Source organism: Callithrix jacchus, chromosome 15 (genome assembly GCF_049354715.1).
Source record: "Callithrix jacchus isolate 240 chromosome 15, calJac240_pri, whole genome shotgun sequence".
In the NCBI taxonomy this organism is placed as follows: domain Eukaryota; kingdom Metazoa; phylum Chordata; class Mammalia; order Primates; family Cebidae; genus Callithrix; species Callithrix jacchus.
Genome location: NC_133516.1, coordinates 101,315,307 through 101,340,152, shown reverse-complemented (window position 1 = coordinate 101,340,152; position 24,846 = coordinate 101,315,307). Strand labels below are relative to the sequence as shown.

The window sequence follows — 24,846 nt, the reverse complement described above, 5'->3', positions numbered from 1 at the left end:
CTCTACTTAGAGGTTCAGAGGCGTTAACATTCACGAGGCAACCCTCAACAATGCTATTGTTTATGTATTTTTAAAACAGAATTTCTTGAAACTGTTTAGTTCCAAGGAGGTGAATTATTATTATAAAAATTTCTTACTTCCTTTTTCTTAAATTTCTTACTTTCTTTTTCTCCTGAACTTTTCCTGTACTTAACGAACCAATATGATAATAGTTGAATTCTAAGCCTCTCAAATATTTTTGTTCTATGTTAGAAAAAAATCAAATTTTAGAGCATAATGTTGGTGATTCTGATACTAGAAGCAAGGAGGAAATACATTATTAGTCTAAATAATGAGGTTAAAAATGTCTGGCAAAAGAACGTGGCAAAATCCTCATGAGACTTTTGCTTCTGGATGTGGCTGACTTTCATAATGTGTTTTTTTCTTTCCTTTTAAGACAATCTAATATGTTTTCTCAGATATGGTTCACACATGAAGAGTTATTTATGGCTTTTAGATTTAGCCAACGTTTAGAAGTCAAAGATCATTACACAAAAGAAGGCTTATTTTTTGTTTCATTGCATCTCTTGATGACAACATTCAACATTCTCTGTAGGAAAGCACCAAGATTACTGGCAGAGTTGCAAGCTTTGGAATCACCCAGATGGGTCCCCAAATACCAACATGCTAGTTGTCACCAGGTTTTAGCTTTTATAAAGTGTGAATTTTTGTAATACGTTTACAGTGTTATTAAACACAGTTGTCTGGGTCTTAGTTTTAGGCTTCACAAAGCAGCAATAAGACTGTTGTATTGTTGGGAAGACTGTGTGAAAAACAGTGGAAGAGTTTAATATATTATCTATGAATTGCCAGACATATTATAAATATTAGAGAATTTCTCCCTCCATACCTGAGGAAGGTTGAGGAGGAGCCACTATGCATGACAATTCATGTTGTTCAACAGAATAACCACATGGAGTGTCATACATGGAGATGACAACAGAAACCACTGTACATGCTAGATGTTGGCATATTAAGTCAATCATATATAAATGAGAAGTGGAAGGGTAACCCATACTTCATTGACAAAAATATTATTTCTATTACATTTTAAAATAAATTTTGTTGCTAGAAAGTGACACAAGAACATATTGGGATCAGCCAGTGAGCTGAGAACTGAGACTTCCTAGTGATGATGATGTTGCTGAAGACATAGCTTTGGTCTTGCCTTTACTGCAAGCCTTTAACAGCTTCGAGTTTCTTTATTTTTTGAGAAACTCATTGGATTTAAACTAATGGTTTGAATGATATGAAAAATTGAATGAGATATTTTAGGAGAAGAAAACATAACCAACGGTATGGAGATTCCTTAAAAAAAGAGAAACACTAAAAATAGAACTATCATTCAACCTAGCAATCCCACTACAGGGCATCTACCCAAAGGCAAAGAAGTCATTAAATGAAAAAGACGCATGTTTATAGCAGCACAACTCAAAATTGCAAAAAGATGGGACCAACCTAAGTGCTGAACTACCAAAGAGTAGAAAAGGAAATGTCGTATACACACAACTACATGGAAACTGAACAATCTGCTCCTGAATGACTCTTGGATAAATACTGTAAGTAAGGTGGAAATCAAGAAGTTCTTTGAAACTAATGGGAGCAAAAATACAATGTACCAGCATCTCTGTGATGCAGCTAAAACAGTGTTAAGAGGAAAATTTATAGCAGTAAATGCCCATATCAGAAAACTAGAAAGATCTCAAGTTAACAACTTAACATCACAAATAAAACAACTAGAGAACCAAGACAAAACAAAACAAAACAAACAAACAAAAAGCCAGCAGAAGACAAGAAATAACCAAGATTAGAGCTGAACTGAAGGAGACAGAGACATGAAAAACCCTTCAGAAAATCAATGAATTCAGGAGCTCATTATTTGAAAAAATTAATAAAATTGATTACTAGCTAGACTAAAAAAGTAAACAGAGATGATTCAAATACATATGATCAGAAATAAGGGAATATCACTACTGACTCCACAGAAATGCCAACAAGCATCAGCGAATACTATAAACATCTCTGTGCACATAAACTAGAAAATCTAGAAGAAAGGCATGAATTCCTGGACACACACAGCCTCCAAGACTGAACCAGGAAGAAACTGAATCCCTGAGTAGACAAATAACAAGTTCAGATATTGAGGTTATACAAGAATAGACACATAGACCAGTGGAACAGAATTCAGAACCCAGAAATAAGATCACACACCTACAACCACGTGATCTTTGACAAACCTGACCAAAACAAGCAACTGGGAAAGAATTTCCCATTCAATAAGTGGTGCAGGGAGAACCGGCTAGCCATATGCAGGAAATTGAAACTGGACCCTTTCCTTACCACCATATACAAAAATCAACTCAAGATAGATTAGAGTCTTAAATGTAAAATCCCAAATTCTAAAAACTCTAGAAGAAAATCTAGGCAATACCATTCCAGACACAGGCACAGACAAAATGCCAAAAGCAATTGCAACAAAAGCAAAAATTGACAAATGAAATCTAATTTAAAAAGCTTCTGCACAGCAAAAGAAACTATCATCAGAGTGAACAGACAACCTACAGAATGGGAGAAAATTTTGGAATCTATCCACCTGACAAACGTCTAATATTCAGCATCTACAAGAAGCTTAAACAAATGTACAAGAAAACAAACAACCCCAATAAAAAGTGGGCAAAGGACACGAACAGACACTTTTTTTAAAAAAGACATACATGTGCCCAATCAAACATATGAATAAAAGCTCAACATTACTGATCATTAGAGAAATGCAAATCAAAACCACATTGAAATACTATCTTACACCAGCCAGAATCATGCTGATTATTAAAAAGTGAAAAAACAACAACAACAACAACAAATATTGATGAGGTTATGGAAAAAAAGGAAAGCTTTTATACTGGGAGTGCAAATTATTTCAACCATTGTGGAAGACCATGTGGCAATTCCTCAAATGCCTAGAGGCAGAAATACCACTTGACCCAGTAATCGCATTACTGGGTATCTACCCAAAGGAATATAAATTATTCTGTTATAAAGATACATGCACACATATGCTTATTGCAGAATTATTCACAATAACAATGACAAGGAATCAACCTAAATGGTCATCATTGATAAAGTAAAATATGGTACATAAACATCATGCAGTCATAAAAAGGAATGAGATCATGTCTTTTGCAGGGACACAGAGGGAGCTAAAGGCCATTATCCTCAACAAACTAAAGCAGGAACAGAAAACCAAATACCACACGTGAGAGCTAAATGATGAGAACACACAGACTCATGGTGGGGAACAATATACACTGGGGTCTGTTGAAGCTTTGGAGTCAAGGAGGAAAGAGAGCATCAGGAAGAATAGTTAATGGATGCTGGGCTTAATACCTAGGTGATGGGTTGGTCTGTGCAGCAAACCACCAAGGCACACATTTACATATGTAATAAACCTCTACATCCTGCACATGTACTTCTAAACTTAAAAAAAAAGAAAAAAAAAGATGGAGGCAGTGGCATTAGTTCCTGGGTCTTCAAATCTCAGAACAAGGAACCCATTCTGGAGCTAAAGCTCTGTGAAAGACCATAAAGCAGCCTTAAATCCAAAAGAGTTTTACATAGGAAAACATTTATTGTGAGTTATATTAAATAATTATGTGGTTGTCTTGAATGTGGTTATGGGTAATTGCTACATTCTTTTTATAAATTTGAAAATTTGTCATTTTCAAATTCCCTACCACAAACTAACCTCTTAACAGGTCTGTAAGCTTGAATATTGGGATCTCATTTCAAAAAATCTTTAAAATGGAAAGGAGACAGAGTAAGAATTCTTAAAACTGATGAAATGATTGAGTTGTAATCATACAGTGCCTGACATGTTGGGGTCACTCAATAAACACTGCTTTCCTCACAAAAATAAAAATAAAACGTGGTAATCTACATGCTATGGAATAGAACTCTGTACATCCATAAAAAGAAATGAAATAACATATTTTCAGCAACCTGGAAGGAGCTGGAGACCATTATTCTAAGTGAAGTAACTCAGGAGTGAAAAACCAAATATCACAGATTCTCACTTATAAGTGGGAGCTAAGCTATGAGAATGCAAAGGCATTAGGATAATTTAATAGACTTCGGGGACTCAGGGACGTGCAGAAGTTTGGAAAGGAGATGAGGGATAAGGACTACATACTGAGTACGGTGTACACTGCTCAGGTGTTGGGTGCAATGAAATCTCAATCACTACTAAAGAACTTATTCATTTGACCAAAAATCGCCTATACCCCAAACACTATTGAAATAAAAAACTATTGAAATAAGAAGATCACACATTTTCTTGGAACTTTTCTCTCCCTACTTCTTTACTTTGTAAAGCAAAATTTATAGTTTGAATATTTATGGATGAGACAAAATAAGTTTTTTTTAGTGTTCTTGAGTGTCAGAAATCTATGTCAAATAATTTGAAAACAAGATAGACTGTATGTTATCAACTCAAAATAAGCAAAGTTAAAAGTTCTATGGTAATATTATATAATATAAATAATGATAATATATTGTAATATAAATATGAGCTATAGCACTTACGGGAAGCTCATTATGCTTCCTGCCTGACTTATATTTAGGAGAATGTTATTATACAATTTGTGAATTCATGGTAAACTTTTGAAATTTTTCTTTCTTATAAATGAATTTTTATGTGTTAATGAGATATAAAACTAACTCCAAATTAGAATGGAACTGCCAGCTAAACAGTAGCCAATTTAAAAGGAAAAAATGACATTGAACTGGATAATTAATCAAGTTAGAAAAACAATTCCTCTGATAGTATTACCAACCAATTTATTCACTGCTGTTTACCACACTGAAAGCACTGTATAAAATCAAAACCATTTGCCCAGAATTTTCTTTTTTGGCTTTTTTTTTTAATTGCACTTTAGGTTCTGGGGTACATTGCAAAACATGCATGATTGTTGCATAGGTACATATATGGCAATGTGGTTTGCTGCCTCCATCCCCCCCATCACCTGGCATTTCTCCCCTATTATCCCTCCCCAACCTCCCTACCCCCTGCTGTCCATCCCCTACTGCACCACAACAGACCCCAGTGTGTGATGCTCCCCTCCCTGTGTCCATGAGTTCTCACTGTTCAACACCTGCCTGTGAGTGAGAACATTAGGTGTTTGTTTTTGTGCTCTTGTGTCAATTTGCTAAGAATGACGGTTTGCAGATTCATCCATGTCCCTCCAAAGGACACAAACTCATCATTTTTATGGCTGCATAGTATTCCATGGTGTATTTGTGCTACATTTTCCTTGTCCAGCCTATCATCAATGGGCATTTGGGTAGGTTCCAGGTCTTTGCTATTGTAAACAGTGCTGCAATGAACATACGTGTGCATGTGTCTTTATAACAGAAAGATTTATAAACCTTTGGATATATACCCAGTAATGGGATTGCTGGGTCAAATGGAATTTCTATGTCTAGGTCCTTGAGGAATCGCCACACTGTCTTCCACAATGGTTGAACTAACTTACACTCCCACCAACAGTGTAAAAGTGTTCCTATTTCTCCACATCCTCTCCAGCATCTGTTGTCTCCTGATTTTTTAATGATCACCATTCTAACTGGGTTGAGATGGTTTCTCACTGTGGTTTCGATTTGCATTTCTCTGATGACCAGTGATGATGAGCATTTTTTCATGCTTCTTGCCCTCATAAATCTCTTCTTTTGGACCATCTGCCCAGAATTTTTACTGAGTTATGGTATGTCAATATTATAAAAATGTTTATTTGTATCTGCATTCAATTTTGTCGGTATTTAAATTTTTCCAAAATCTAATGTGTTTTTTGCTTTGAAAATGTGTCAAGCCTACCAAATCATGCACAATCGACAAGGAAATTTTAATTCAAATACAATGAATACAAAAAAAAACTCTCTGCTTATTTTTGTCAGTGTATATTGAAGAGATTATTAACTATTGAAGGAAATATATTAATGGAGTATACAGCTAAGAAAATAAAATCAATATAAATGTCTAAAATAATGTTCATAAATATCCAGGAACAGGAAGGCCAGAGAATTCCAAACAGATGTGACACAAAAGAAGACTACCACAATGCATACAATCATCAAACTCTGGAACCCTAAAGCAATAAGAGGAAAAAAAGCAAATAATATATAAAGGAGCTCCAATTCTGGCAACAGGCTTCTCAGTGGAAACCATATAAGCCAGGAGGGAGAGGCACAAAACTTCCTAAGTGCTTGGGGAAAAAAACCACCCACGAAGGCCGTATCTAGCAAAGTTATCCTTGACATATGAAGGAAACGTAAAGTCTTTTCTAGGCAAACAAAAGCTGAGAGAATTAACCACCACTAGATGCATTTTATCAATGTTAAAGGGAGTTCTTCAATCTGATGAAAAGGAACAACAATGTGCATAAAACCTACAAGATATTGAAGGTATAAAAACTACTGGTAAAATTAAGTACATAGACAAATCCATAATACTCTAATACTGTAATTGTGGTGTGAAATCCACTAGTAACTCTCTTATCTCTAGTATGAAACTCAAAAGACAAACCTATCAAAGTAATAATAGCTACAGCAAGCATTTAAGAGATAGGTGATACAAAAATATGTAAATTGAGAAAACTAAAAGTCAAAATGTGAGGGGATAAAGTTATAGGGTAAATTCTATTTTTTTCCTTAGTTTTATTTTTTTCTGTTCTTTGTGATCCAAGACAAGTCGTCACTTCTTTAAAATAATGTGTTATATCTATAAGGGTTTTATTATAAGCCTAATAGTAGCCACCATGAAAAACCTATAACAGATTCACTAAAAATAAAAAGCAATTACCAGAGGAAAATAAAACATACTACCAGAGAAAATTACTTAACCATAAAGTAAGATAAAAAGAAAGAAAAAAAGGAGTTGCAAAAGAACCAGAAAACAAACAACAAATGACATTAGTAAGTCATTACTTTTTTTATTTCTTTTTTTTTTTTTTTGAGATGGAGTTTCACTCTTGTTACCCAGGCTGGAGTGCAATGGTGCGATCTCGGCTCACCATAACCTCCGCCTCCTGGGTTCAGGCAATTCTCCTGCCTCAGCCTCCCAAGTAGCTGGGATTACAGGCACATGCCACCATGCCCAGCTAATTTTTTTTTTTTTTTTGTATTTTTAGTAGAGACGGGGTTTCACCATGTTGACCAGGATGGTCTCGATCTCTTGACCTTGTGATCCACCCGCCTCCACCTCCCAAAGTAAGTCATTACTTATGAGTAGTAACATTAAATGTAAATGGACTCAATTCTCCAATGAAAAAGCATAGAACAGCTGAACAAATAAAAAACAAGAGCCAACTATTTACTGCCTACAGATATTTACTTCCGCTATAAAAACACATGTAGATTGATATTGAAGGGATAAGAAAAGGTATTATATGCAACGAGAAACCAAAAAGAAGCAGAAGTAGCTATACTTATTTTAGATTAAAAAAAAAGACTACAAATCAAAGGCTTTAAAAATAGACTCTAGACTGTAAAAATAGACTATAGACTGTAAAAAGAAGGTCACTTGATAATGATAAAGGGGTCAATTCAGCAGAAGGATGTAACAATTATAAATATCTATGAATCCAACACAGGAGTTTCAAGTATATAAAGCAAACATTAATAGAGCAAAATAAAGTGTCAGACTGCAATAGAATAATGGCAGGGTACTTTTAACTCCACACACTTAGTAATGAACAGATCACCTAGACAGAAAATTAACAAAGAAAAATTAAAGTTCAGCTATATGCTAGACCTAATAGGCTTAACTGACATTTACAGACCATTTCACCCAGCTGCTGCAGAATGCACACTCTTTTCATCAGCACATGGAACATTCTACAAAGTAGATCATATCTTAGGCCATAAAATAAGTTTGAATACATTTTAAAAAGTAGAAATTATACCGAGTAACTTTTTGACTACAATTGAATAACACTGGGAATCAGTAACAGGAGGAAATTCGGACTCCATGAACACACAGAATTAAACAGCACTCTCCTGAACAAACAACAGGGAATGAAAAAATTAAGACAGTTAAACAATTTCTTGGAACAAATAAAAACGGAAATACCACATACCAAATTTTATAGGATACAGCAAAAGCAGTGCTAAGAGCAAGTTTATGGCAATAAACACCTGTATCAGAAAGGTAGAAAGACTTCAAATACACGACCTAAAGATATACCTCAAAGGACTAGAAAATTGAGAACAAAGTAAATACCACATTGAGACAGATCTTGTGTTAGGTCAGTCGTAGCACAGGATTATTTAAACTGTAGTTTACATTTCAAACTAGCTAGAAGGAAATAATTTGAATATTTTTAGCATTAAGAAAACACAGATATTTAACGCCAAGTATGCTAATTTGATCTTTATAAATTATATGAATTATTAATTTATCAAATATACTTTAAAACTAGGTACACCTATTGTGTATAAATGTTTTTTAAAAAGAAAAGAAAACTACCGATTGTAAATGTTTATGTATAAAATGGGATTTCAGAAATTTCATGCAACCAAAGTAAAATGTAGAAATAATTAGGCAAGAAAATATAAGATATAAGGTTTAAAATCTTTACTGTAAGTGTCAGCATGAGAGGTCTAACCCAGTGCTACCCAAACATACTGATCCACAGGTGATACTTTGAATAGCACAGGTCTAAAAAATGTAACTGCCTAGATAAGATTAAAAAATAAGCTGGTTTTTTTTTTTTTAGTTGGTTTCTGATAGAGGTATACAACTTTTTATCCATCAGTTACAATGGGTAAAGTTATCTTAAGAAAACAGTATCAAGTCACTGGAAACTTTTATAAAACAAAACTGGGAATATAGTCTATATTATGCTAATCTTATAAGTAACAGTCTGAGGAAAGTAGAGAAAAGAAATTCTGAGGGATCATTTTCCAGGACAAAGAAACACAGAGTGGGAGACCACAGTGGACACATTTTTTACATAATTCTATATGTCAGTCTTCCTGGGCCATGGTTGAGATTTTTCTGTAAGTTTGTTTTTTGGATGAGATGAACATTTGAATCATGGAATTTGAGTAAGAAAGATTGCCCTCCATAATGCTGACAAGTATAATTCAATCCAATTCATTGAAGGCCTGAACGGAACCAAAAACTGATCTCCTTCTAGCAAGAAGAAATTCTCCAGCAGATGACATTTTGGACTTGAAACACATCAGCTCTTCCTTACATCAGGAAGTGCCAGACCACCCTGCAAATGTTGGGTTCACCAGCCTCTATAATCACATGAGCCAATTCCTTAAATAAGTATATCTGTATATAGACATATATCTCCTATATGTTGTTTCTTCGGAGAACCTTAACTGATTTATCTGTAATTAAAAATTCTTCTCTATTTACAAGATTTGAATAGGTCATTTAAATCATAATGTGCCTGTTCAGAAAGCATATGGAAAAAATAAAGCTTACAGTAAGAAAAAGACACATTCATTAGAGGAAAGAAGCAATTCTTCAGGCTAAAATTAAAAATCATACATCCTTCAGGCTAAAATTAAAAATCATGTAACCACATAATGTGGGTTATATGCTTATTTCTTTAGAACAAGGATAGTGACTGGCTTCTATTTAAAAACATATCTAATAAGTTGTGGATCATGAGGCATAGTACTCTCTCCTTATGTTGGGTATAACTAATTCTTTTTATAGACATTGTAATCTACCATGGTATTTGTTAATGATATAAAATAATATTGCAATGAAAAATCTAAAAGTACAATGTACGTGACTGATAAAAGCAGTAAGGTTACTCTGGAACCATTGAGTAACCAGATTAGTTTGAAATCTGAAGGCTTGGTTCTTTAGTAATTTTAAAGACAGGAGCTTAAGCTCTAAAGGAGCTATTAACGTTACCTGGTATAACATTTCACCTCGTACTCGAGTCTCCTCTCTGACATTTCTCCTAAACTCTGCTTGTCCATGCTTATTGACAATATCCACCCTATAGGAAATCTGCTAATGCATTAAAATTTATCTCCGTTTCTCAATTCACCCTACGTTTCTTCTTTGGGGACATATAAAATAAACAATATTCCTTATTTCAGTAGCTCAAATATTTGAAGACAGTCTGAAAAAAGATCAGACATCAAAGGCAGGGAAGTATTTCCAGCTTTCCATTATCCTAAAATAGCTTTATTAATGTAGCCCCATAGATGTGGATTTCTCTCTTACTCTTAGAATTTGTAACAGAGTAGCCCTATGAATGTTTTTCTGATAGTAAAGCTTATTTTCTTTAATGTATTGAGTGGGACGATGTTGTGGATATGGCATTGTAGTTAATGGTGGCAGATACAGGACACAGTGTGGAGACAGGCAGATCCTTTTGAGAAATACAAGCTACTTTAAAACTTAGAAGGACATCTTTGTTAATATTTCATTCTTCAGAAGAAATTTTCTGTTGGTCAAAATCTGTTGTTAAATAACATAGAGAGTAGTATATTACATACGCTTTTTACACAGAAGGTAATACCTCTAATTGTATTTAATTGTAAATAAATGTGCCAAATGTTCTCTAGATTAACTCAGAATAAAAGCATGCCTCCCCCGAATGAGCTGAAATAGATAAGGAAACTTGTAAGTTTATCTTATTAATTGGTTTCAACCCATAAACTGAAGAATAGAATAGTATTAGATATTTTACTAGACTACATCTTACATTTCTTTGTTTGAACAAGACTGAACCTTGTTTTTAAAATTTTTATTTAATATTTCAAGTGTGTTCATATTCTAAGATATAAATGCAGCTAGACAAGCCATAGCTGCAGCAGTCAAAAGTCAGGATAACATTTATTTCAAATACTGTGATTGAGTTATTTATATGTTTCCAAAAAGAAAAGGAGATAAATAACAAGATTACAGGCTATAGAATTATGGCAATATTACAAAAAGCCCCTGGGAACAACTGAACAGACAGTGTGACATCTTCACACCTGTCACTGAGACAGCCATTCAGTTTAGTGCATGCGTATGTGCAAATTTATGAAATAAAGTGCACTTGGCCAATATGCAGCAGATTATACCACATGAAAAAACACCTAAAAATTGATTTTCTAAAAGTTAATTAGTTAAAATGAAAAGAGTGCTTTTTTCTCTCCAAAGGTAATGTCTCTTAATGTAACTACTACTTTGCTAGCTACATTACAGAAATCTCATGGAAAACTAACAGCTGGGTACATCTGAGGGACAAAGAGGAAAATGTTTAATATGATCATTTTAAATGTCAAAATCTTATCAAGTTCTAAAGTCAACAGCCACAGGGGACAACAAAAAGGCTTGATAAGGGTCAAGAAACTGGTATTTCTACTTTTATTAAATGAGATATTTTGATTCCATGAATGATATTTTTGCCTTATTTTTCTTCCAGAAAGAATAAACTAAACGAGCTTGACATTGCCCATTTTATAGATGAAGACAGTCATGTAAATCACGTGAAAGAAAGCAATGTAGGTAAAGCACAGTCATGAGAAGAGCTATCATAGGCTTTGTGAGTGTATTTTGGTAAGAATAGTGTGATTGGATATAAACAAAAAATATTCTTCACCCTTTCCCTCAGCAGTCAACAAATCTGCCTGGTATTCTTTATTTCTTCATGTTTCATTTTTTAAAAAATCAAGTAATCCCCAGGCTTCTTCATCCAACCATACTGCATTGTTATGACGCAATAACAAAACAGAACAAAAAACCCAAAAGGATTATAGAGAAAAGCAGGAGCTGCACAGTGGAGGTTGGGCATTTGGAGGAAACAGAAGTATCATGTGACAGAAGTTTCACACATCTCCAAGACCTGTTCCCAATGTCTTAACTGCATTGATGAGCTTAGACGACAGAGGAGAACAGAAAGATCATATTCCATAAACACTTAAAAAACAGATACCGTGAAATTAAGATTCATGTGGATAAATATTTTGTAGAGAAGTTAACCCTGAGCTGGACTTTCAATTAGAGAGGGTATTCATGGATATTAGAGTGAAGGGCATTCTGGAAAGAAGGATCAGCATGATCAAAGGCATAGAGAGGAGGGATAAAAAAGACTATAAAAGGAGGAAAAGTGAAAAGGAAGGGAAATTAGTATTTACTGAATGTCTAGAATGTTTCAAAAATTATAATAGGTGCTTCCATGTGTTATATAATTTAATACTCAAAAAAATCTTGTTAACCTTTCATTATCCTCCATTACAGCGAAGATAATTGTACACCGGTGTGTTACTTACAATTCACATTTTGAAGATAAGAAGTATGACTATTTAGAGAATAGTCTGTGTCACAGAAATTTACAATATATACGTGAATGTAGGAAGAAGCTAAAAATGTTTACTAAATTATAGAAGCCATTGATTATCGTATTTATTCTCTAGGGCTGTGCAATAAATTATCCCAGCGTTAGTGCTTAAGACAATACACATTTATAGTCTCGCAATTTCTTGAGTCAGGAGCCTGGGCACAGCTTGGATGACTTCTCTGTCTAGGGTCTCAACAGCAATGATCAAGGTTTTAGTCAGTTGGATTCTTATCCGGAGGCTCCACTGAGGAGGAACTCAGTGTCCCACTCACAGAGTTGTTGGTAGTATTCTGTTTCTTACAGCTCTTAAGACAACATCAGTTGCTTTTGCTGTTGGCTAGAAGCCACCCTGAGCTCCTAGTGCCCACCCTCATCTCCTAGAGACCCACCACAAGTCCTTGCTATGTAGGTGTCCCTACTAAGGTCACTTACTTCATTAGATACCAGAAAGAGTCTCTAGAGTAATTATGCTAGCAAAACATTACATAATCATGAAAGTAACAGGTCATCATCTTTGACATAAACAATTGTTTTGGAGCAAGTTACAGATGCTGCTCACATTTGAGAGAAGGGAATAATACATGCATGAGCACCCACTGGTAGAGATAAAATGAGGGACACCCTAGTGTCTGTCTGCCATGATTACCATCATAATTAAACTAAGATTGGCTGTAGTAAAATAGAAATTTATTAAAGATTTTTGAGTAAGGGAGTGAAATAATGAGAACTGTGCTGAAAGAAGAAGAAAACTAGTTTGTTTCTAAATAGAAATAGGAAGATTGAAGAAATAGAATTTGAACATTGTCTTGATGGCCTTTTTAATGTTAGGCCATACCTCATGGGGTGATCCCAAAACTGTTCTTTCTCTTCCCACCATTTTCAAATTGAGGGGTGCCATACATTACCGATGTGATGCCCATTCTAATGTGATGAATTAACACCATTTCCTTCCAGTGTGTCTCAAGGACAATAAACAACAAGAGTAAGAAAAGTAATAAAGCAAAATAGCCTGCTCCCTTGAGAGACTCCTGGTTGCTAAGGTGCGTGGTGCCTTGAGAATTCTGCATTGTTTAAATTTTGCACAGTGGTTTAGTTTGCAGACTGGACTGCAGGCTTAAATATGACCCAAGGAAAATAGCAACTTACAGAGACAGTGACATGAAATTTAACCTGGGGAAAACCACAAATAAAGTCTATGGCTACGTCTCACAGACAAGAGAATAAAGGGTTTAAATTTACCAGAAGAAGACGCAGAATGAGATCAGCTAAGGAACCGATTAACCTAATCATAAACCAGGCATGTGGCAACTGTACTGATAATTGCACTCCAGTGAGTCACTTATAATGCCATTACAGTGCACGTTAGTCACCCTGCTGCCCTACTTGCCCAAAATATACTGCAGAGCGCCAGTGTAACAGCTGTTCTCTGCTTTGTAGAAGTTATAAATGTTGTAGAGACAAAGAAGATTGAAATACATACCTTCCTGTATTCTGCTAGCCTGACTGGTTGTAGCAGCTCAGTATTTTCTCTCATAAATAAATATAGCTCCACAGAGAGCCTCAATTTTTATAGATGTTTGGGATTTTTTTTAAAAAAAATGTTTTCAAACACTAATTTGATTATTTTGGTTTCTGGTACCCAGTGTAATCTTGTAGTGGCAGGAAGTATAGTGACCCTAATGGGAATAAGTCTTTAATGGAAATGATGTTGGACCACTAGAGTCACCTCCATCTTGGGAGGTGTTTCTTAGAAAAGTTGCTGACATGAAAATAAAGCAATTATCTAGAATCCTCAGAAATATTAAAGGCCTACCTAAATCTGCAGTAGGTACGAAATAACTGTGAAATGGAATCTCTATCTGAGAGCCAAGTTTTGAACATAAAAGTTCATTCCACAAATGTTTCTTGTGATCCTGAACGATTACATACACTATTAGACATGGGAGTTTCAAATGAATAAAACAAGTCTTTGTTCTCAAGAACTTGTAACTTAGTGGCGATGATAAACATGCAAATAAATTATGAAAACAAAATGCTTCTTGGTTCTTGGTCATAAATCCCCAGTAACTACAAGGATTTACCAATATCATCTTCTAAAATTTTTACAGTTTCAGGTCTTAGATTTCAGTCCTTAATCAATCTTGAGTTGATTTTTGTATAAGGTGAGAGATGAGGATTCAGTTTCATTCTCCTGCATGTGGCTAGCTATTATCCCAGCACTATTTGTTGAAAAGGGTGTCCTTTCCCCCATTTTATATTTTTGTTTGCTTTGTTGAAGATCAGTTGGCTGTAAGTATTTGGGTTTATTTCTGGGTTCTCTATTCTATTCCATTTGTCTATATACCTATTTTTATACCAGTACCATGCTGTTTTGGTGACTATGGCCTCATAGTATAGTTTGAAATCAGGTAGTGTGATGCCTCCAGATTTGTTCTTTTTGCTTAGTCTTGCTTTAACTATGCAGGCTATTTTTTGGTTTTATATGAATTTTAGAATTGGTTTTCCTAATTCTGTGAAGAATGATGATAGTACTTTGACAGGGATTGCACTGAATTTATGGATTGTTTTGGCAGTATGGTCATTTCCATGATATTGATTCTACCCATTTATTTGTTTCTATTTGAGTTTATTTATTTGAGTTGGCTTATTTGTTTGATTTTCCCTTCCTGAGTTACTTCACTTAGAATAATAGTCTTCAGTCTCATCCAGGTCACTGCAAATGCCGCCTATTCATTACTTTTGTTGAAAAGGGTGTCCTTTTCACTTTGTTTGTGTTATCTAGATTTTTAGCAGCAATGTTTGGTAGTTTTCCCTGTAGAGGTCTTTTACCTTCTTGGTTAGGTATATTCCTAAGTATTTTTTTTTTTTTTTGCAGCTATTGTAAAAGGGTTGAGTTCTTGATTTGATCCTCTCTCCAGTCACTGTTGATGTATAGAAGAGCTACTGATTTGTGTACATTAATCTTGAATCCAAAAACACTGCTGAATTCTTTTTTTTTTTTTTGAGACGGAGTTTGCTCTTGTTACCCTGGCTGGAGTGCAATGGCATAATCTTGGCTCACCGCAACCTCTGCCTCCTGGGTTCACGCAATTCTCCTCCCTCAGCCTCCAGAGTAGCTGGGATTACAGGCACGCGCCACCATGCCCAGCTAATTTATTTATTTATTTATTTATTTTGTATTTTTAGTAGACACGGGGTTTCGCCATGTTGACCAGGATGGTCTCAATCTCTTGATCTCGTGATTCACCCGCCTCGGCCTCCCAAAGTGCTGGGATTACAAGCTTGAGCCACTGTGCCTGGCCCTGCTAAATTATTTTATCAATTCTAGAAGCTTTCTTGAAGAGGCTTCAGGGTTTTTTAGGTAAACAATAATATCATCAGCAAACAGTGACCGTGTGACTTCCTCCATACTGATTTGGATGCTCTTTCTTTCTTTCTTTTGTCAAATTGCTAGGGCTTCCAGTACTGTGTTGAAGAGGAGTGCTTAGAGTGGGCATCCTTGTCTTGTTCCAGTTCTGTAGGGAATTATTTCAACTTTTCCCCATTCAGTATTATGTTGGGTGTGGGTTTGTCATAGATGACTTTTATTACATAGAGGTATGTGCCTTCTATGCTGATTTTGCTGAGAGTTTTCATCATAATGGGTTGCTGCTTTTTGTCCAATGCTTTTTCTACACCTATTGAGATGATCATATGATTTTCATTTTTAATTGTTTATGTGGTATATCACATTTATTGAATTGAGTATGTTAAAAGCCATCCTAGAGTCCCTTGTATGAAACCCTCTTGATGATGGTGAATTATCTTTTTGATATGTTGTTGATTTCAGTTAGCCAGTATTTTGTTAAGGATTTTAGCATCTGTGTTCATCAAGGATATCGGTCTATAGGCTAGGAGACTAGGTCCATCTCTCCTCTTCATGTTTTCTGCTTGTTTTATATTCTCTGGTGGCTGATTAGATGACGCCCATCAGATTAAGGGTGGATCGTCCTTCCCCAGCCCACTGACTCAAATGTTCATCTCTTTTGGCAACAACCTCACAGACACACCCAGGATCAATATTGCATCCTTCAATCCAGTAAAGTTGACACTCAATATTAACCATCACAAGTTCCGAAAAAATTAAAATAGCAAAATGAGACATTAACCTATGAAATTCACTTCTGTATCTGCATCCTGAAACACATGTGTTATGATTAGTTAAAAAAACAAAAAAGGTAACTTTTGATTGGGATATTTTGAAGATGAGGTTCTTTCCCCGAGTAGTGATTCGTAATGACTTAAGATCACATTCATGTTATTGACTTTATTATATATGTTCTCTACATAATATGTTTCTGCAATATACACAGCATGTAGCCATGTAGCGATTCCCCCTCTCCACCTAGCACTTGAAGCAGCTGTACATCTCTTGACCTTCTTTCTTTATTATAGGCTTTTAAAATGTGTCTCACCAAGTTGTGTGACCAAGTCCTTCCTGACTCATAAATCTGTTTCAATGAAAGTCTTACTTTGCTTTACTTTACAAACATGTCATGTCTAGAATTTTATGTTTCCAAGAATGCATAACTTTATTTTATAAAACGTATAGACTGTCAACAAATCTGCCTTAAATACCAAATATAAGAGACGACAGTTACCTATATGATAGTAAAGCCTAATAAAAGAGAAATATCAAGGCACTAGAGAGGGCAACCCAGTCAGTTACTGAAGGGTGCAGGTGCAGTTTTTAGCTAGGTCAAAATATAGTTATATTAGTTCATGTGTATAATGCTTTGCTCTTCTTTTAGAGGAGTGGTGTGATGTGTCAGGTATGGGGGCTAAGAATGTAAAAGATTTTAACTTATAATCTCTGTATCTCCAATGCTCCATAAGGCTTCACCTCTTTCTAACTTTCACTGTGAGTGTCTGTTCCTCATGCTCCTTTTTACCCATTTCTCCTTTTCTCTGTTTAACTGTCTTGTGCCATATGAGATTGAAAGAAAATTATTTTGAAACTAGGCTCAAGAAAGTGAAAAGTTATCATTGTAAACCAACACACTTACTGTTATTAGAGTTGGGATGGGAGAAATGTGTATGTATGTGTTTATCATATCTATATATAGCTGCATAAATCTGTATTTATCTATTTCTATTTCTCTATTGACAGAGTGTGTGTACGAAGAAAGAAAGAAAAAGAGAAAGACCATGTAAGAGAAGAGACACACAATTTGATAACATAATAAGGTAACTATAGTCAATAATAACATAATTGTATATTTCAAAATGCCTTAAGGGATGTAACTGGATTTTTTTTTAATTGGACTATTTTAACTCAAAAGAGTAATGCTTGAGAAGACAGATACTCCATTCTCCATGATGTGTGCTTATTTCACATTGCATGCCTGTATCAAAACATCTCCTGTACCTCATAAATATATACACCTATTATGTACCAAAAAATTTCTTTAAAATAATTTTCAAAAAATTTAAAAAGAGATCATTGGAGGCAGATAATTGCCCCCCTACACACAAAAGGTTCTTGAACTGTAGCTTCACCTATGATATGTAGATAGAGTTAAAAGGCAGAATATAACAAAAACAATGAAGTTCACTCCACAGCATGTCTCTGTACCCAAAGTTGTCTTCTATTCAACAATTGCAAATATGTTCACAAGTTAAAGAGGACAAGGTACTCTAGATTAGATACTATATACTGGTTTTTTTTTTCTTTTTTTCTTTTTTCAACTTTTAAATTCCAGGTTACATGAGCAGGATGTTCAAGTTTCTTACATAGGTAAACGTGTGCCATGGTGGTTTGCTGCATGAATAAATCAGTCACCTAGGTAGTAAGCCTAACCTAGCATCCATCAGGTATTTCTCCTGATGCTCTCCTGTCTCCTGCACCCACCCTCCACAGTGTGTATTGTCCCACCATGTGCCTATGTGTTCTTATCATTGAGCTTCCACTTATAAGTGAGAAATTGCCATGTTTGGTTTTCTGTTCCTGTGTTAGTTTGCTGAGGATAATGGCTTAGATACTACATAGTTTTAATGAGATTTGCAGTTCTCAGGAACGAAGCTAATGTCCTTCTCTCTATAGCCATTCCAGGATTTGAGTAGGATGAACGGTAGAAGTGGTACAGAACTTATAGTTTTAAATTACATCTGTCACAGATGTTTGAGGTTTTGGTAGAGGAATCAGGGCAAGAATGGATGAGAGAGAAAGACATAAATGGAGTTAACCCAAGTTCCATTCAAAAACGTGAGGAACAAATGGTCTACTTTAGCAAGATAAGAGTAATTTTGGTCATTGTTTATCAAGAAACATGTTATTTGTGGTGCTCCTTAACTGTTGGATTTTGAAAGTTTAGGAAAATTTAGAAATTAAAAAAAATTTCTTGATATTATTTCTTGAAATTTTCTTTTCTTGATAATATACACAGAACTTGTTTCTATAAAGGTGTTTCTAAATATAAGGTGCAATTTTAAGCAAATATGTCATTTAATAGCTTTTGTACCATGTTTGACCACATTTGCATTGAATGTGATTTGGATTTATTTATGAGCTCCCTTACTTTCCCTGCCCAGTAATTTGAGGGGTAATTATAATTATGATTCAAAATATCATAGTTAATACTACTAAGATCTCATTAGCCATTATAGAAAATTATAATTTACAAAGCTGTTTATACATGTTATTCTGTTTCATCTTCACTCAAGTTCACTGAAGTGAATAGAGACTATTATTTTCCTTTTACAGAAAAAAATACCAAAGAATCAGAAAGATTAAATAATTCAGGTAAAATTTTCAGGGTCAGAATGAAGATCTGATAATATAATTAGTGACAATGAGACAATGACAGTGTGGTTTTGTGAAGTCAGAAACATTTACATTAGGAGACAGCTTTTGAAAGGTACTGGCTGCGTGAGCTTGGCCAAATAATTAAACCTTGTGAGCTTCAGTTTTATTGACTGCCAAATGGAGATAATAACTACCTCCCAGCAATGTTATGAATGAAAGAATATTATACTTAGAGCAAATAGCAGAGGCATTGCACTTATTATGTGATCAATGAATTGTAGTTTATTTTCTCCACTCCTCCTATAGAACAAATGCTAGTGTGTGTTTTCTTGACATTCAAAATTTTGCACATTAGGCTTCTCAGTGTGGAGCTCCTTTTCCTCCCAACGATGAGATTTTAATGAGATAACTCTAAAGGAAAAGCTTTTGGCTGACAATTTTATAACAGAGGAACAACTTTTCTGAAAACATGCAGCTGAAAAGTCTGTAACTAGATGGATGGGGTTGATTTTCAAACATGTTTAAGTGTCAAAAAGTACAACAAAGAGCTACACTGTGTCTCAGAAATATTATGGTATCAGAAATCCTGACATTACTTGATTCCAAAGGTGCTCACACAGACACCCAAAGTGGACACAGTGGAGGGACTAAGCAGTAAGGTCCATGGACCGACAACTGATGGAGAAACCATTCTGTTCCTGGGGCAGTGGGTGAGGTGAGAGAAGGGATTATGCCAGCTCAGACTGAAAAAGTAGAAACTCTTCCAGCACCTTTATTGTTTCTGAAGAAATGTGGAGCATACTCTTCAGTTTCATTCCTTTTAATGAAAGCTAAAATGCTTAGTAGGCATTGTGTCCAATATATTTGAAAAGATAACTATATTCTTCCTCCCTGACCATCTAAAAGAATTTTTACACGTCGCTGAAACAGAATAGGGAAGTACTTTGGGGACAATAGCACAAATGTTTCTCATTTTTAATTAATTAATTGATATTGAAATGCTAACAGGGAGGACTGAAGAAATTAGAAGCTGAATATTCAGTGAAAGCGAACCCTCGGTGACTCACACCACATAAACACAGTAAAAATTTTGAGCAGTAGCAGCCCAGACACTCATCAAAAGCAACAGAAGAACAACCTGAAAGTACCATCATTTTGACATTATAAAAAAGTTTGTCAGGTAGATTGGCAGCCTTGGACTAAAAAACATTGAATTAACATACCCAGATCTTAGTTTGTACTCATTTATCTTAGAAAATAACAAAATTTTTTTTAAAAAATTTACTTTTCTGAAATATTATTGCCTTGTGCATTCTCTTCTCTAGATACCATTTCACATGCTACATCTTGTAATTCACTTGTATATTGAGTCTTGTTAACATCCTCACTTGGTATATACCTTGTGCCATTGTTTAATCAAAGCATAATTATAGGACACTGACATAATAAAACATTCAAATGAATGGGCCATTCATTTTCAGATGAAAAGCATTTGGACTCAGCTGTGCAAGGGAAAGTAATTTCTCTCAATGAAAACACCACCAGCTTGGGGAATAATAGTTTTTTCAGAAATGACATAAAACGATTTTGACTTTGAAAGCTTAGGAATATTCAGAATCTCTCTCTCTCTCATTTGCAGAAGGAAAGAAAATTCTAATTATAAAGATAATTTTAATGTGCTTTGTTAACTTAAGTAACAAGATGGTCAAGATTTTTTAATATGTTTTAGAAATGACAAGACAGACAATACAGAAGCAGGCAATAAAATTATGAGCCCAGAAGTGTTCTGTTGCAAAGATTAGGTTAGCAGTGAGTACATATATACCAGCATAACTAATTGTGATGATATTTGCAAATGAGCGATTCCCTGATTGTTTAATAAGCATAGGTTTAGATATAGCAATAGGCAGCTGGAATTTACACAGACTAAATTCCAGTTATAAACTAAGTATATTTAGTTTAATGTGATTTAACATAAACTAAGTATATTTAAAGTATATATATATTAGCTTCTCTGTTTATATACAAATTTTTGTGTCAGAAGCAGTTTCCAACACAATGGAATGGATACATAACAAAGTGTAGAATAAAATTGTACATGTTCCTCAGGTTTTGAGTAAGAATGTTAAGATTTATATACTGTGCCTTTGGAGTTGAAGAAAGAATTAAAGTTTTAAGACTGTTTAGCAAGGATATTTCAGGATTTGAAAGTTAATCTCATTCTTTGATGTTAGTCCTGGGTTGGGTCCTATAGTCAGATTTTGTGTGAAAGAGGTGTATTTAATACAGGTAGTTTCTAAGTAGTTTTAATTTTAAAATAAAATATATGTTGCAATTCGATATGATCATGAATGTGGTTTTCATGGTTAATTACCTTTCCTATAAGACAATTGTGAATTTCTGCTTTGAGAAAAGAAAGCTACCATTTTCATTTTCTTCATCATCAAGAAATAAATGCACCTGAAGAATATGATGGTATTCTAGAATCAAGACTCAGGTAAAATAATAGTGTTATAACTAAGTGCTAAAGTATGAAACAAGTGATAATACAAGTTTTCTGGTTATTTCTAAATAACCAGAAGTTTAATACAAGTTTTCTGGTTATTTCTAAATAACCAGAAGTTTAATACAAGTTTTCTGTTTATTTCTATATAACAAAGTTTTCTGGTTATTTCTGAATAACAGTACAAATATTTCTAATTTGTAATGTTCATCATACTAATTTGGAATCAGTATTAAAAATCAAGTTTATACATCTATAAAAACTCTGCCTTCAGAGAAGCTAGAAAAGTTTGCAGTATTTTATCAAATAGGAAAAAGGTCATAGAAAAATAACTCTGTAATCTGTGTCAGTTTAGAAACAAATTTTGGCTGTGTAAATTCCAGTTGACTACTGCTATATCTAAACCTGTGCTTATTAAACAATCAGGGAATCACTACACTCTAGAATAGTGTTCTCCATTTTGTAACCTGATGGACTGTCATGGGTCCTTGCTCTCCTTCATTCCCACTAGTCCCCCCACCTCCAAATTTCCTCTAGTTTATCTACTAAGTACTTTTATTCAAGCAGGACTTAAGGCAATAGGGAGCCAGGGAGAATGAGAAGAAATAACTTGAGCAATGACAGAAGCAATAATACTAACTTTAACAACCTAATTTTATGTAATAGGCCTAAGATACAAACCATATTATTGTTTAAAAGGATAAATATAACAAAGAATGTAAATGGTTTATTACTTAATACCTCATTTAACAGAAGAGTATATCAAATGTAGAAAGATTCAAAGACTTGCCCAAGATCCTGTAACTAGAAAGTTGATAAGCTAAGATCTATTTCTGAAACTGTGACTCAAAATTTATACCAAACCACAGTACTCATTTGAAAATATCACAATTAGTTATTAAATTAGATGAATCTGGAAACCATCATTCTTAGCAAACTGACACAAGAACAGAAAGCCAAACACCATATATTCTCACTCATAGGTGGGTATGGAACAATGAGAACATGTGGACTCAGGGAGAGGAGCATCACCCACTGGGGGCAGTTGGGGGAGTAGGGGAGAGACAGTGGGGGATGGGGAGGGAGAAGAGGGCGGGGAGGGATAACATGGGGGAAAATGCCAGATATAGTATGCACCTGAAGTTAAATAAATAAATTTTAAAAATTAAAGTAAATAAATAAATAAATAAATGATTTATCAAAGTCGTGTTTGACCCTCTTAATCATGTGATGCACTCTGGAATCCTAAAAGAAATTCAAAAAGATTCCTTCTCAAGGAAAAAAAATAACTTGTGGACTTCAGGATTCTTGTCTAACATGCATGGAGTTTAGAAGTCACCACTCCCTTCTGACAACAAGCAAAATGCTTAACAAACAAAAAGATCAACAACTCTTTAGATCTATAATAGAAGTGAGGATACATGGCAAGGCATTGCCCCTAAAATTCAAGGGATGGACAGGCAAATACAGAAAATAACATGTTATGGAAGTAGAAACCTCTGTGGGAACCCATGCTGGAGTAGGAAAACCTGAACCTACTGAGGTTTCATGAGGGTCTAACTAACCTGGGGAAGAAAAATATTCAACTCCAGGTAACTCTAGCCTTCCATGTGGAGAAAAGAATATACCCAATTTCTTTTCTCTAGCCCCGTCTAACTTTCCACATGTAATAGGAAACTACTTAAATCCAGCCCACTCTAGATATTCTGTCCCACTTATGGGGTGAGGATGGGAAATTGAGAACCACTTGTGAAGCTCACAGTCCAGAGGCACAGGGTCATTAAAAGACTGAGGCTTGGCTGGGCATGGTGGCTCATGCCTATAATCCCAGCACTTTGGGAGGCCAAGGTCGGTGCATCACCTGAAGTCAGGAGTTCAAGACCAACTTAGCTAAAATGGTGAAATCCTGTCTCTACTAAAAATACAAAATAAATAAATAAATAGGTATGATGGTGAGTGCCCGTAATCCCAGCTACTTGGGAGGCTGAGGTGGAAAATTCACTTGAATCTGGGAGATAGAAGTTGCAATGAGTCGAGATGGCATCATTGTACTCCAGCCTGGGCAAGAGAATGAGACTCTGTCTCAAAAAAATGAAATAAAAAAAGACTGAGAATGATCCAAGATGGCTGATTGCTAACATCCCGGGATTGAAGCTCCCAGTGAAAGTGCAGAAAACGAGAGGACGCCACACTTTCAGACAAATTTTTGTCACTCACAAAGCAGAAGATTCCCAGTGGAGGAGTGCACAGGTCGCCAGCATGACTCTTGTGGCTGGCAGAGCAGTTTTATCAGCAACTCGGCGCGGCAGCTCTTGATACAGAGTAAATGGAACTGGTTCCCCTTCTGACCGAGGTTTGGAGCTCCAGGAAGGCAGAGTCGCCTATTACGGACTCAAGAAGGAAGCCAGACTGGAGATTCCCAGGCAGAAAAGCACCATCAGTCTTAACGCCGCTGTTTTGGCCGGCACAGCGGGTTGCTCATATTTCGGCTCTGGGAATTAACAACTCGGACGTCCACTCAGAGACCTAATTTGAAAGTTGGTAATTAAAAAGATGACAGGTGTATAAATTTACAATAATGGGAAGAAACCAGTGTAAAAAGGCTGAGAATACTCAAAATCAGAACGCCTCTCCCTCTAAAGAGGATCACAGTTCCTCATCAACAAGGGAACAAGGCTTGATGGAGAAGGAGCGCATCCCATTAACAGAATCAGGCTTCAGAAGATGGATAATAAGAAACTTCTGTGAGTTAAAAAAACATGTTGCAGCCCAATGTAAAGAAACTAAGAACTTTGAAAAAAGGTTTGACAAAATCCTAATGAGAATAGATAACTTAGAGAGGAATATAAGTGAATTAATGGAACTGAAGAATACAATATGGGAACTCCGAGAAGTATGCACAGGTTTAAACACTCGAATTGTTCAAGCAGAAGAAAGGATATCAGAGGTCAAAGTCCAACTTAATGAAAGAAAACAAGAAGACAAGATTAGAGATAAAAGGATAAAAAGGAATGAGCAAAGTCTCCAAGAAATGTGGGACTATGTGAAAAGACCAAATCTACGTTTGATAGGTGTACCTGAATGCAACAGAGAGAATGAATCCAAGCTGGAAAATATTCTTCAGAATATTATTCAGGAAAATTTTCCTAAACTAGCAAAGCAGGACA

At 35.1% G+C, this 24,846-nt stretch overlaps 1 long non-coding RNA gene across 1 annotated transcript in view; it reads left to right on the top strand.

The window, feature by feature from the left end:
• Positions 1-13,235: 13,235 nt before the first annotated feature.
• LOC144579646 (uncharacterized) overlaps positions 13,236-24,846 on the top strand; it is a 28,553-nt gene continuing 16,942 nt past the window's right edge. Inside the window, exons 1-2 of the long non-coding RNA XR_013527781.1 lie at positions 13,236-13,432; positions 17,542-17,618. This is a non-coding gene — a long non-coding RNA (uncharacterized LOC144579646). The remainder of the gene's footprint in view (positions 13,433-17,541; positions 17,619-24,846) is intronic.